Genomic DNA, 15400 nt, shown 5'->3' with positions numbered 1-15400 from the left:
GGGCTTCACGGTCGTCGGCCGTCCCGGAGACTGACCCAGTGGGGCCCTCCCAGCCAGACCCTCCAAAGGCACAGCGTGCAAAGCAGTTGAAGAAAAAGGCTCCCAAGCATCCTGACATTTCGGTGGCACCTGTCCCACTGCAACCTTCAAACTCTGCGTCTGAGGATGGGGTGGAGATCCTGGCGTCCGCTGAGGACCTCGATCTCGCCGGTTCCTCCGACGCCATGGAAAGCACTAGCACAGGTGCTCAATCGGAGGCAGCAGGTGACCCAGCGGCGTAATCTGCCTTCCCCGTCCCGACACGCCTTTCCCAGCCATGGACAACACCATCCTCCAGTGGAACTGCAGCGGTTTCTTCCACCATCTTGCTGAGCTCCGCCAACTTATCAGCCTTCACCCTTTCTTCTGCATTGCACTTCAGGAAACTTGGTTTCCAGCAATGCGAACCCCGCCCTCCGTGGCTATCGGGGTTATTATAAGAACCGGGCAGCTTATGAAAGGGTGTGTCTGGTGGCCTCTGCATATATGTCCTTAACTCTCTTCACAGCGAGTTTGTACCTCTACAAACAGCTTTAGAGGCTGTCGCTGTTCGGGTGTGGACGCCACAGGCTGTTACCGTCTGCAGTCTTTACCTTCCACCGGATGGTGCTGTCACGCAGCATGTCCTGGCTGCTCTGATAGCCCAACTGCTGCCACATTTCTTGTTGCTGGGCGATTTCAATGCCCACAACCCTCTATGGGGTGGGACTGTTGTCGATGACCGCGGTCGTGCCCTGGAGCATTTGTTGGCTCAGCTCGACCTTAGCCTCTTGAACATCAGTGCTCCCACGCATTTCAGTGTGGCCCATGGCTCGTTCTCGGCCATCGATCTCTCTCTTTGCAGCCCCCGACTTGTCCCATCCCTCCACTGGAGAGTGCATCCTGACCTATGTGGTAGTGACCATTTTCCCATCTATTTGTCACTGCCCCAGTGTCATTCTTCTGGGCGCCTGCCCCGCTGGGCTCTCCACAGGGCTGACTGGCCGGCTTTTACTTCCGCTGCAACCATTGAATCTCCCCCACAGGGTGACATTGACGAGGTGGTCCGTGTCTTAACCACGTCCATCATTTCAGTGGCCGAGGCTGCCATCCCCCGCTCTTCTGGACTCCCTCGGAGGAAGGCTGTACCCGGAGATTGCTGCGGCTATTCACGACCGTCGGCGGGCTCTCCAGCGTCATAGGCGGCACCCGTCTCTCGAGACCCTTATTGCCTTTAAGAGGCTCCGTGCCTTGGCCCGTCGTCTTATTGCACGGCGTAAGCAGGAGTGCTGGCAGAGGTATGTCTCCTCCTTGGGCTCCCGTGTCTCCCCCTCACTCGTGTGGTCCCGGATCCGGCGGATTTACGGATACCAGACCCCTATGGGTGTCCCTGGGACGGCGCTGTCTGCACGGACACTGCCGCCATTGGTGAACACCTTGCTGCGCACTTTGCTAAGAGCTCTGCGACTGCAAATTATCCCCCCGCCTTTCGCTCTCTAAAGGAGCGAGCCGAGCAGACGCCGTTATCATTCCACACGCGTCGTTCTGAAAAATACAATGCTCCTTTCAGCGAGAGGGAATTCCTCGCTGCCCTCGCCGATTGCCCTGATACAGCACCAGGACCAGACTGCATCCACGCACAGATGCTGAAGCATCTCTCCAGGGACTGCCAGAGACACATCCTCACCATCTTTAACCGCATTTGGAGCGAGGGCGTGTTCCCGTCGCAATGGCGAGAGGGTCTTATTGTCCCCATCTTGAAGCCCGGTGCGGACCCACTGGTGGTGGACAGCTATCGTCCCATTACCCTCACCAACGTTTTGTGCAAATTGCTCGAACGTATGGTGGGGCGGCGTTTGTGTTGGGTCCTTGAGTCGCGCGGTCTCCTCGCTCCATCACAGGGTGGCTTCGGTCGGGGCCGGTCTGCAGCGGACAATTTGGTGCGGCTGGAATCTGCTATCCGTACGGCCTTTGCCCGACGTCAGCATCTCGTTGCTGTATGTTTTGATCTGCGGAAGGCGTATGACACCACGTGGAGGCATCACATCCTTGCTACGTTGCATGAGTGGGGTCTTCGTGGTCAGCTCCCGGCTTTTCTTCAAACCTTTTTATTGCGCCGCTCTTTCCAGGTGCAAGTGGGTGCCGCCTCTAGTTCATCTTATATACAGGAAAATGGGGTCCCACAGGGCTCGGTGTTGAGCGTCTCCTTATTTCTAGTGGCTATTAATGGTCTGGCTGCAGACGTGGGGTCGTCGGTGTCTCCTTTGTATGCCGACGACTTCTGCATCTCATTTAGCTCCACGACTACGGGAGTCGCCGAACGCAGGCTGCAAGTAGCCGTTCGCAAGGCATATTCATGGGTTCTGACTCATGGTTTTCAGTTCTCTGCAGCCAAGACTCGAGTTATGCACATCTGCAGGCGTCAGACGGTCCACCTTCATCCTGAACTTTACCTCGACGGCCACCTGCTTGAAGTGGTGGACACATGCCGCTTCTTAGGACTCGTCTTTGATGCCCGGCTCACATGGGTTCCTCATATTACTCAACTGAAGCAAAAGTGCTGGCGGCACCTCAACGCCCTCCGCTGCCTGAGCCACACATCTTGGGGTGCGGATCGCTGCACGCTGTTGCGATTATACAGGGCCCTTGTGCAGTCCAGGCATGATTATGGGAGCCTGGCCTATGGGTCTGCATCAGCCTCAGTGTTGAAGTTGTTAGACCCCATACACCACTGTGGGGTTTGGCTTGCAACTGGCGCTTTTCGTACGAGCCCCGTGGATAGTCTACTGGTGGAGGCCGGGGTTCCCCCACTGCGGATTCGCCGCCATCGACTGCTCGCCGACTATGCTGTCCACGTGCATTGCTCGCCGGGCCATCCCAATCGTCGCCTGCTTTTCCCTGCCACGGTCCTCCATCTGCCCGAACGGTGACCTAGGTCTGGGCTTTCCATAGCTGTCCGCATCCAGTCCCTGCTGTCGGAACTGGGGTCATTCCCTCTTCTGCCTCCCTTCCGGGTCCGTGCAGCTACGCCTCCCTGGTGTGTGCCCCGGCCGTCCGTCCGTCTGGACTTGGCACACGGACCCAAGGACTAGGTTCCGCCTGTGGCCCTCCGTCGCCGTTTTCTTGCGCTCCTCGCCTCATTTTCGGGCTGTGAGACTGTCTACACTGATGGTTCCCTGGTTGATGGTCGCACTGCCTACGCTTTTGCTCACGCTGCCCGTGTTGAGCAGCGCTCCTTGCCGGCTGGCTGCAGTATTTTTACTGCAGAGCTGGTGGCCATATTGCGCGCTCTTGAGCATATGCGTTTCTGCTCAGGTACGTCCATCGTCATCTGCAGTGACTCCCTGAGCAGCCTCCAGGCCATCGACCGCTGCTATACCTCTTCTTCTCTGGTGTCCTCTATTCAGGAGTCTGTTTCCGCCATTACCCGTTCTGGTCGTTCGGTGGTCTTTGTTTGGACGCCAGGTCACGTTGGCATCCCGGGGAACGAACGTGTTGACAGGCTGCCCAAAGGGGCGATCGACGCCCCAGCTTTGGAGATCGGCCTCACGGCTTGCGATCAGCAGCTGGTGTTGCGCCGTAAGGTGCTTGGGGTGTGGACTGCTGAGTGGCGTGGCATGACATCCCCGAATAAACTGCGGGCTGTCAAGGAGACGATCGATGTGTGGCGCTCCTCCCTGCGGGCTTCTCGCAGGGACTCTGTCATCCTGTGTCGGCTCCGCATCGGCCATACCTACCTGACGCACGGCCATCTTTTGCGTCAGGAGGATCCCCCCCTGTGTCGGTGTGGGTCCCGGCTGACGGTCGCCCACATTTTGTTGGAGTGTCCCCGATTGCGCACCCTCCGGCAGTCTTTTAATCTCCCGGGCACTTTGCCTTTGGTTTTATGCGACGATGCCTCCATGGCTGACAACGTTTTAAATTTTATCCGTGTTAGTCCTTTTTATAGTTCCATTTAGGGAGGTCCTGCACCTTTCTCTTTCTGTGTCTCTTGTCCTCGAGTCTCTCATATTTGGTTGCCGATTTTAGTGTGTCGTAAGATGGTTGACTCTTTCCCTTTTTTTTGTTCTCGTGGTCAGTCAACCAGTCTTCGGCCATCTTCTTTTCTTCTGTTTCTTTCTGTCTGGTGTTCATCTGTACTCTTCTTGTCTGTAGTGTTCGTTGCCTAATTTGTGTTCTTTCAGTGCTGGGGGGGGGGGGGGGGGGGGAGTCTCCTTCCCCTTGGGGTTTTCCCTGCTCCGCGAATTTATGTCTCGCCTGTTTTTGGAATGGGGGACTGATGACCTTAGCTGTTTAGTCCCCCTTAAACATCCCAACAACCACCACCACCTATGCTACATTTTGCCTTGAATTTGTCAAGCTGCTTTTTTGACCAGATATTTGAGTGTAGTGAAAACATGGTTCCCTATAGCTCACACAACTGGTTTTTGTCTGAATATTGGTAGCAAACTGGAGATTTGGAAATTGACAAATGAAGTATCAAATTGACCAATGTGAGGTCTAGCTTTCAAAAATAAATATTTAACTGCTTTTTTTCTTGTCAGAATTTTCGTACCCAAAGAGTGAGAAATGGGCAAATGGAGTATCAGACTGACCAGTGTGAGGTGTAGTTTTGCAAGAAACTGGTAAAGTACTGGAAAGAGAACAGGGTAATTAAGAAAGAAAATAATGGTTTGAGGAAAGATGGAAATATTTTACGAATAGTTGCTGCTACCTACGTTAAAGAAGTGCCAAAAAATTCATCTCTTAAAGTCCTAGTCAGAGTCTTAAATCTGGTCAAACTTTTATGTTGGTGTGTCAGCTATTACTAGGACATCCATAGTTTTAGCTCATTTCACAATCTTTCCCCTCAACCTTTTTGGCTTAATTACTGGTGGTCTCCTTTTAGGGTTTGGCCTCCACTTTTATAAATTTCACAGAATTATGGGCAGTTTGGGGAAGGACACCTTATGTGGTGTATAATAAATGCACCTTTTGCAGAGATCTTCTAGCCTACTATTGGAGTGGATTTATCTTTGTACCTGAAATCCAGTGCAGTATCCAATACATCATGGGGAGGCCATCACATACCCTCAAGATTGTCACCCACTGACAATGCATGGATCTCTCTGCTGATGTCTGAATTGTAACCTCCTCATGTATACAGAGGAATAGGTACCTGTCCAATCACGAGACAGTGGGATTCCAGGCAACAGATAGCCTTTACTGTGGTGCTCATGGCGAGAGCCTCCTATCAAAGTGTTCAGCATAATGGAAAAGTGTGCAGCATAAGGACAGACAATACTCAGTGAAATGGGTCAAACTCACCTGTACTGATGGCTGTGCCGACATGGCCATCTTGGTAGACAGGAAGCAAAATTTTAATGCAGAGGCTGACAAACCCATGGTGTTTCCATTTTTGACTCTGCCATTGGATGAGAGTCAGAGAGTCAGGCAAGAAGAAATGGAGGTAGGCAGTGCTCATTTCTTGGTAGTTCCAAATCCGATGGAGAATGTTTTGCAAAAGTCAAACTACTGTTTTTTTGTGGAAAATATTGAAATTGGTTATTAAGAATTTGTTGCACTAGAGAGAATGAAAGGTTGATCTCTGTTGATCAAACCTTTGAATGTTAACCAATCACAGACACTTTGAGCTTTTGGCAAACTTGGGGATGTGCCAGTTACCATCTCTTGTCAAAATAGACTTAACAGAATTTGAGATGTCATCTTCCATCAGAGCCTAATATTACAAAGAGATGAAGAACTGTGTAATAACCTCGAACAGGATGGAGTAAGTTTTGTTCATCACATTCAGAGAGAATGTAAGTATAATAGGGTAAACACTGAAGCTTTCATCCTAGCCTTGGATGGGTATGTTTCACCAGAGAAAGATAAGATCCTGGTTTGTAGGTGTGATGTCAGTCCCTATTTTCCTCCTTGTACGAGATGTTTTAGGTGTGAGAAGTTTGGACACATGTCCTCCCAAACTACTAATGAGGTTACTTGGGGGATGTGCAGAAGGACAACCCACTAGGGTAATCCATGCAGAGGACTCCCTACTTTTGTTAATGCCCAGGAAATCACCATTCTTGTGTGCCGACATGTTGAGTTTTTAAGAGGGAAAAGAAAATCCTGGAACAAAAAATTATTGACTGTTTATCTTACCAAGATGGTAAGAAAGGATTTGAATGGCTTCACCCAATTGATATGATGTCCAACTTTGTAAACATTGTGTCAAAATCCACACCAAGTGAGTTGATGGGCTCTCGGACAGCAACGCCTGGCACTAGCCACATGTCTGTCTGTTATTCATTTGGGAGGGGGGACGTCAGCTCCCTCGATTCCTGAAGCTAGAGCTCCAGCGGTAGTCACTCCATCACTGCAGCTGGAGTTAGCTTCTCTTTCTTAGACTTTATCATGCAAGATGCCTAGAAAAGAATGGTCCTCTTCTTGCCCACAAGCCGTGACCGGAAATTACTCTCACAAACTGCAACTGTAGAGGGACAAGGACAAACTGAAAAATAAACAGATTTCTGTTGATCCAGGTGTCGTCGTCCCCCCCCCCCCCCACCTCACACCTTCCCCCACCATCTTTTCTCAGCCAACAAGGTCGAGTGTATGAATTACTGGTAAAGAATCACACATTCAGATGGTGCATGGCTCAGCAGCAAAGTAATTTGTACTCCTGTTTCCTCTTTGCTGCTTTCTCTGATTTCAATCCAACATCCCTTCAGTGGAACTGTAATGGCTACCGTTGCCACCTGGCCAATCTCTGCCAGTCAATGACAAGTTACTCTGCAGGTAACATGGCATGAGAGGAGATGTGGTTTTCAGAAACCCAACTTCCTGCTAGTAAAAATTACACACCTACTGTAAAAAGTGTGTTAACGCCAAGAACCCTCTTGGCATCTGAGGAGTCTGCAAGTTCATACACTCTTGACACTTTCAGTGAACAGATACCACTAACCATTGTGTTAGAACATGTGGTAGTTAATGTCTTATCTGTCTGTTAGGCCATTTACCCCCAGACAGATAGATCTATATTATCATATCATATCATATGAGCTAGTGGAATAGCTGCCTCCACCCTTCCTTCTATTGGGGGACTTCAGTGCCCATAACCACCTGTGAAGTAGGAAAAATACAACTATCAGAGACTGACAACTAATATTGCAGGGAGTGTACACTTTGGGACGATAGGGAATACGGGAAAAACATGGGACTTTTTTCATTCAGGAAAAACTGTTGAATTTTTTAGAATTTTTCATTGTTCTAGTTTTTAGTTAAATTTCTGTAATTTTGATTGGTCAGAATTAATGATCTAACAAAGAATTTTACTTTAGCCTACTACTGCAGAATAATACTGCAATTAAAAAACATAAAAAATAGAATAACATAAAAATAAAACTTTGGTTGCAAAGAAAATGCGGCATTTACAAAAACAAAACAGTGCACACACAAGCATGTGTCGACAGCAAAATGTGACGAAGGCTTTAGGATGAAGACTATGCAATACTTCATACCAACAAACTGTTTTCAATGAGTGTGATGTAACAACCGTTTACATTACTAACACATCGCAGGAAAACATTGTGAATGTTGGTTTGAGAAGTGTTACTTCCAAAGTAAATTTCCATGTACCCAAGATGAATCATGTTATGTGTGAGAATGTGCAATGAATTTCTTAAATCACAGGGTGTTTGACGGTCCAGAAGACCAGCTGTTTATCCTGGAACATTTGTGTTTGCCATATCTTAAAAATTATGCTACAACAATGGCAAAAAATACAACTATGTTCCAGAAAAAAATATGTGAGGTGCGTTTTTGAGCAATGTCTCATTTAATTGGCTGTTCTAAGGAAAAATCAAAGTGCTCAATCTTCTGAAGAAATAACTACAGCTATCAGCTAGCACTGAAGGACACTTCAACAATACAAAGACCGTCCTTCGATGGACATTTGCTAACATTCAAGAGGCTTTGAGCAAAGGCACGGTTTTTAATAAAAAAGAGAAAGCAGAAATGTTGGGAACAGTATGAATCATCTGTTTCTTCTTCTATAAAGCAGGCAAGTGTTCCTCACAGAGAGACCTTCAGTGTAGTCTCTCCACCTGTCTGCTCTCACTGTGGATTTGACTGTGGAATTCCCATTGCACCTTTAATGTTACCACCGTTGCTTTTAGTTTCATGGAAGGCTGTTTTGACTTTCCTATATGCTGAGTCTGTTCTTCCAACAATCATTTTTGTTATGTTTCTTTACATCTTTTGTGCAGCCATTTTGCCTTAGCTTCCCTAGTCTTCATGTTTATTTAATTCTTAGATGACTTGTATTTCTGAATTTCCCTGCAAATTTTTGAACTTCTTTCTTCAGTCAGCTGAATTATTTCTTCTGTTATCCATGGTTTCTTGTGACTACGGTTTTCTTTCCAACTTCCCTGATTGCTCTTTATAGAGATGTCAATTCCTTTTCAACTGAACTGCCTACTGAGCTATTCCTGATTGCAGTATCTATAGCTGAAGAGAACTTCAAGCATCTCTCTTCATTCCTTAGTACTCCCGCATCCCACTTCCCTGCATATTGATTCTTTATGACTACTCTCTTAAAACTTCAGCCTACTCTTCTGCACTACTACATTGTGATCTGAGTTTATATCCTGGGTACACCTTACAATCCAGTATCTGATTTTGGAATCTCTGTCTGACCATGATGTAATTTATCTGAAATCTTCCTGCTTCTGCCGATGTTTTCAGACTATACCTCCTCCTCTTGTAATTCTTGAACAGAATATTCGGTGTTGCTCGCTAAAATTTATTGCAGAACTCAATTAGTCTTTCTCCTCTCTCATGCCTACATGAAGCCCATATTCATGTGCAAACCTTTATTCTGCTCCCTCCCCCACAACTGCATTCCAGTCCCCCATGACTAATTAGATTTTCATCTCACTTTAAGTACTGAATTACCCATTCAGTATCCTCATATACTTCTCTCTCTCTCTCTCTCTCTCTCTCCCCCCCCCCCCCCACCCCTCTCCCTCTCCGTTGTCTGTGGCATCAGCATGTATACCTGAACTAATGCTGTTGGAGTTGGTTTGCTGTCCATTCTGATGTGAACAACCCTATCACTGAATTGTTCACAGAAACTCACTCTCTGCACTACCTTCCTATTCATAATGAATCCTACTTCCATTATACCATTTTCTGGTGCTGTTCATATTATGCTGTACTCATCTGACCAGAAATCCTTGCCTTCTTTCCATTTCACATCACTGAGCCCTACTATATCTAGATTGAGTCTTTGTATTTCCCTTTTCAGATTTTATAGCTTCTCTACCACATTCAAACTTCTGAAATTCCGTGCCTCAGCTCATAGAATGTTACTCTTTTGTTGGCTATTCGATCTTTTTGTCATGGTTTTCTTCCCTGTGGCAGACCCCTTCCAGATGTCCGAATGGGGGACTAGCCCAGAATCTTTTGCCAATGGGGAGATTATCATGACACTTTTTCAGTTACAGGCCGTATGTCCTTTGGATACATATTGTCTGTTAAATGCAGGGGTTTCCATTCTTTTCCACATCTTCACACCATTGATCATTGCTTATTCTTCCACATTTAGGGAGAGTTTCCCACCCCAAGGCAAAAGAGTGCCCTGAACCTGTCTGTTACTCTGACATCCTTGATAAGGTCATTGGCATAATGAGGGTGACTTCTTATGCCAGAAGTCTTTGGCTGACAATGCTGATGATTTTTATTCAGAATTTAACCATTGATGGAATTCGAACCTGAGACTGAGGACATTCTGATTTTTAATCAAAGACACTACCCCTAGACCGTGGTTGTGTAGTTACTACTTATATAGCTTTATTTATGGTAAGGCAGGATTCAGGCTTTCATCCGTCATATTTTACTAAAGAGAATTAGGTAGCGATAATGAAAGGCAGTGGGAATAGTCTTGTTGCGGACGTTGCTTGTGGTAAAAGCAGTGGCTTGGATATAAATGCTGCTCAAATTAAGTTCGCTAACGTTCACTTTGTACAGTTGTTCTGCTGTGATGCGTGTTAGTATGGCACTTGAGAGGGTGCTGATGAGTGCTAACAGTGCACACATTTTGGAGCTGCCTGTTGAGAGTATTTGTAGTTCAATCTACACTACACATATCCTATACCTGAATAGGATAAGTGACAGTATAATAGGTGGATCTGGACTCACTCAAGGCCAAATTATGGTTCTACTGTGTAGAAGGCCTAAAATGTTTTCAGTACGAAGTCAGGTAGGACATTCGTTGCTTGAGGAAAGATCCTTTAATGCTAGAAGTATGTTCAGTAAATAGGAAGTGCAGATCAGAAGGTACAGTAAGCTCATTTCCTCAAAATATTAGGGCAATTAAAGATAGAGTACATGAATTGCTAATAGATCATGACAAAGATTATCTGCCTCTCAAAGCGTCATTTATGCAGAGAAGAAATACTATGGCTACCTCTAGAGGTGTACATATTATCTGATTTCTGTGCAAGGAGTTCATTGTAGAAGCGGGAGTGGCCATTTATGCCAAGTGTAATCTTTCATTTAAAAGAGTTGACTTATCAAAAAACTGTAGACACCAAATATTTGAAGGCTGTGCAGAAGTGTTTGAATTTTAAAGGAAATACTTCTTACGAAAGACATGAAGCTGATTTTGTATAGGGATCTCAGTATAAAGTTTCTGGGTGATTCTCCAGAGAAAAGAATTTTAATGGTCTTAATTGACTCCCACAGCCTGTTACCGGCTGTGTACAAAGATTTATTTAATTGCACTCCCAAGCTCCGATAGTCAGTAAATTAAAGACAAGTGTACATAAAAAATTATTTTATTACAAAATGTTTCATACATTTAGGGTTATTTTTCAATTAAATCACTGTAACAATTGAGGCATTTGTCATACCTTTGTGTAAGCTTTCCCATACCCTTTTCACAAAATGTTGCCACCAATATTGAAATAAATCTCCACAAAGCTTTTTGTAGCCTAAATGTGCAATAACGATAAGAGTGCAGAGAAGATATTGAAACCGCCATAAATTTTATAAACAAGGGACTAATTGTGGACCTACAGTTTTCTCTCACCATATGTAAACTTGTTGAACAGATTTGTGTATTGCATTCTTGACCCATTTCATCATATGTAGCAGTTCAGCCACCATTAATTTCTTGATGCCATCAATGCCCAACACCATCTCTTGTGAAATTTTCTCCATACACACAGCTCATTCTTAGATGAATTTCTGCTACACTGTACCCTTCTGCTGGTGTGAAATGAATAATGCTTTGTAGCTCACATTTGCCAGGAACATCAGTTGATGTGATTGTTTTTATTTGACTACTGCTCAGCACAGACTGAATTCTTAAACTTGTACAATAACAGGGCGCTTTATGTGGGAAATACACAGTTACGTAGTGTGCCCAAAATGTGCTTGCAGCTCACCTAGCATTTGTGCTTTGCAGTTAGAGATTGGCGGGGGAAGGGGGGGGGCATGTTGTATTTTCCAACTAGAGTTCAAGGATACAGACGTAGGATCACTGACAATACCTTTATGAATTGTTCTTTGGTTGAAGGACATAGTGTGAGAAAAATTAATAATGGCATATTAGGTTGTGGTGAACAGGTGACAATATGAGGGTGTGCAACCTCCCCCCCCCCCCCCCCCAGTTGTTTACAAAACAACCTTATCCCCTTCAAAATATTTCCATTACAACTAATACATATGTTGCACCAGTGCTTCCACTGTTAAAACATTTTTTGCAGTCATCTTTAGAAATGGCTGAAAGCTCCTCCCTCATTTTTTTCTTGACTTATTTAGTGTTGTCAAACTGGTATCCTTTCATGCCCCTTGTCATGTGTGGAAACAGAAATAGTCACACGGAGCAAAGTCAGGCTAGTAAGGTGTGTGCGCTCCAGCAGAACCATGCCTTTCTTAGCCAAAAACTAACAGAGATGGCCGTATGCGCGGGTACATTGGGTGGAAGAAGTGGTCTCCGGTCTCCTGTCAGCCAAAAATTGGGTCATCTTTGATTAACACTGTTTCACAATCTTCCTAAAACTTTCAAATAAAAGGTTTGATGTACGGTGTGACCTGTGGGAACAAACTATGAATGAACTGCACTCTTGACATCAGAAAAGCAAATCAGCATTGTTTTGATGTTCGATTTGAGGTTTCCCATTGGTTGGACTGTTGTTTCAAAGCATAGTGTGTTTCAACTCAACATTCCTTTCAATTCTCAGTCAGAACCCGAGGAACAAACTTGGCAGCAATGCTTTTCATTCCCCAATCTTCCGTTAAAATTCGCTGAACCAAGCTCCAAGACAACCACCTAATCTCTGACAGTTGATCAGTTGTCTGTCAACAGTCTGTGAGCACGAGCTCTCAAATTTTTTCAATATTTTCTTCCATTCGGGCAGTTGATGGATGTTCAAAACGAGGTTTGTCATCAATTGACATGGCGCCATTTTTAAATTGACCAAACCACTCGGTGGTTTTAGTTTTTTTTTTTTTTTTTTTTTTTTTTTTTTTTTTTTTTTTTTTTTTTTTGGAAAAAGGGACCGATGAACGTAGCAGTCTGGTCCCTTTAATCCCACAAACCAACCAACCAACCAAACCACTCGTACACTTGAGTTTTTCCCATAGCGCCATCTTGGTAAGCTGTTTTCAACATTAAAACAGTTTCAGCAGCATTTTTACCAAGTAGAAAACAAAATTTCACAGCTGCATATTGTTCACTTAAACTTGCCATCATAAAACACCAATCAAGAACAAAACAGCGTTAGCGAAAACTATCGCTGCAGATGATCAGAACAAGCCAGGTTGATAACACAGGCTGCAGTGAACTGGCAGTGAGTTGCACTATACACGCCTAGCAGCAGAAATGCATACTACACAAGCTCCGCCCACTGCAGTGTCATACTGGTTTTTTTGGGGGGGAGGGGGGGCGGCGATTACCCCCCCTCCCCTCCCCCCTTGTACTATGCCAATGGTCTTGCTGCAGTGGCAACACCGGTTCACATCAGATCACCAAACTATAGTGCTGTTGGTCTTGGCTAGCATTTGGATAGGTGGCAGGCCCGTTGCACTCAGTCCTTGTGTGGCCAGTTGAGGAGCAACTTGATTGTGAATTAGTGACCCCATCACAAAAACTGACAATGGCCTGAGAGTGATGTGCTGACCATATGCCCCTCCATAGTAACATCCAGTTTAGGCGCATTGGCCGGGGATGACACGGCGGTCGGTCAGTACCGTTAGGCCTTCTGTGGCGTGTTTGGACGGAATTTAGTTTTAGTTTAGTCTTATCCCAAAGTACTTAACAAAGATTTAGAGATAAGAGTCCACTTGACATTTAAAGCCAATCTCAGAAGGAAACTTAGCAAGATGTCTACAATAGAGACAACTTAAATAATGTATGAAATATATTTCTTGAAACCTTTGTCACCTTCTTTGATAGCAGTTTCCCGCAAAAAAATTGCAGGCAGACTTGCAGTACTACTGAGCAACCAATATGAATAACTAGTGACATTAGAATGTCATGTAGGAGGAAACAGAAACTGAATCGTAATATGAAGGTCAGCCAGACCCCAGTAACAGTTTCACGTCAGACTTCACTGCAAAGTGCTGAGGAATGTTATCAGACATGGTAAAAGAGTGCACTGCACCAAGAGAATAAATAGCTCTCAGAATAGAGTTAAAGGAAACAAGCAAATACGAAATGGAATTAACATCCTTAAAGAGTAAAGAGTCCCATACGTTGGGTGAAATTTGAAGTAGGATTGTGAACATCAGTGTACCAAACATTAGTTTCGTAATTACGGTAGTCAATGTGTGTTTCAAGTTTGTGTTCAGTTTCCTGACAGATTGAAATAATGTTTAGTGAAACCATCTTGTAAAAATGGCAAATGATATAATGTAAAAAATTACCAGCCAGTTTCTGTGCTAACAGTGTTTCCAAAAGTTTTCGACCAAGCATCTCAATTCACATAATTTGCTGCCAGACTCACAATTTAGCTTTAGGAAAGGAGCAGAAACAGAAAATGCAGTTTTGTTTTGCGTGTGAGGCACTAACAGGGCTGAAAAGGAGATGGAGGACGAGGTGTTGTCTTTGATTTAACAAAAACATTTATTTGTGGAATACAACGGTATTTGGGAAAAAGTTCAGCAATGGTTCATTTCATATATGAAAAGTTGGAAGCAGAAGATTGTCCACTAGTGTTAACAAACAGGGAAGAGGCATGAATCTGACTAAGGTCATGTAAAATCTCGGAGTGCCACAGGGTTGTGTTCTGGGTCCATTGCTTTTCTTGATATACAGAAACCTGTCATGAAATATGACAGATGACACAAAATTGTTTTGTTTGCAGATGACAATTGCTACTCTGAAAGATATGAAATATAATATGAATGATTTGGCTAGTAGAGAAGAACATCATCAGCATGTGGCTTACAGAGAATAGATTACCAGTTAATTGTATAAAATGGAATGCTTGCATTTTCTGATACAGTATTCTTGTAAAAGCAAATTTTTACTGTCTGAAGTTGGTTATACAGTCAGTGAAGTTTGAAATGATGTTAGGTTGGTTGCTTTCCTGGAAGTGCCGAGATCTTATGCAGAAATGAGTGCTGCTACCTTCACCATGGGAATGATCTTCATTGAAATTCAGAAGCTTGTTAACTTTGCTTACTTTTGCTCTGTTTTCTTGTGTGGTGTTATACTTTTGGGCAGCTCTGTACAGTTGCCAGGAACATGCGTAGCTCAGAAAAACTCTACCATCCCTGCACATATATTACGTCATGGGACTTGTTATTCACAATACTGACTCATTCAGAAGAAACTACAACATTAATTCAATGAATGCAGAGAAAAACAATATGTATTTGGATAACACTTCCTTATGCATTGTACAAAAAGGTGTGTCCTGTTAATTGGGTTTCATTTTCAGTAGGCATCCAGCAGAACTGTGTGTGTGTGTGGGGGGGGGGGGGGGGGTAGGATAGTGATAAACCCCAAGTATTCAAGTCAAAAGTTGAAAGGTTTCTTTGTGGCACCCTACTCCTATTCTGTTCAGGAATTCCTTACTGAGTCCATGATCAAATTGCTGTGGGTATTAATGGATGGATAAATAAAATAAATACAATATTTTCATTGGCTGCATTGTTAATGCTCCAGCTGCCTTTTTTTCTGTAACTTGTTGCTTCTTTTTTCATATTTACATGTATAACAAACAAACTTGTAGCTTCACTGATAACAGTGTAGCATGTTGAAAACCAAAATACGTCTTGACATTAATAAAGCTATATGTAAAGGTACTGGTTGCTGTATTTCTTCAGGTAACACATTGAGATACTTTGTGATCAAGAAACATTACCAAACTACCTATCTTTTCTGAGC

The 15400-nt window shown here is 44.5% G+C and overlaps 1 protein-coding gene across 3 annotated transcripts in view; it reads left to right on the top strand.

Annotated features, from left to right (window-relative positions):
• LOC126251803 (ATPase family AAA domain-containing protein 5) overlaps positions 1-15400 on the top strand; it is a 136730-nt gene that overhangs the window by 64153 nt on the left and 57177 nt on the right. The gene's annotated exons all lie outside the window — the stretch shown is intronic.

Source organism: Schistocerca nitens, chromosome 4 (genome assembly GCF_023898315.1).
Source record: "Schistocerca nitens isolate TAMUIC-IGC-003100 chromosome 4, iqSchNite1.1, whole genome shotgun sequence".
Taxonomy (NCBI): domain Eukaryota; kingdom Metazoa; phylum Arthropoda; class Insecta; order Orthoptera; family Acrididae; genus Schistocerca; species Schistocerca nitens.
This window is presented reverse-complemented; position numbering and strand designations above follow the sequence as displayed.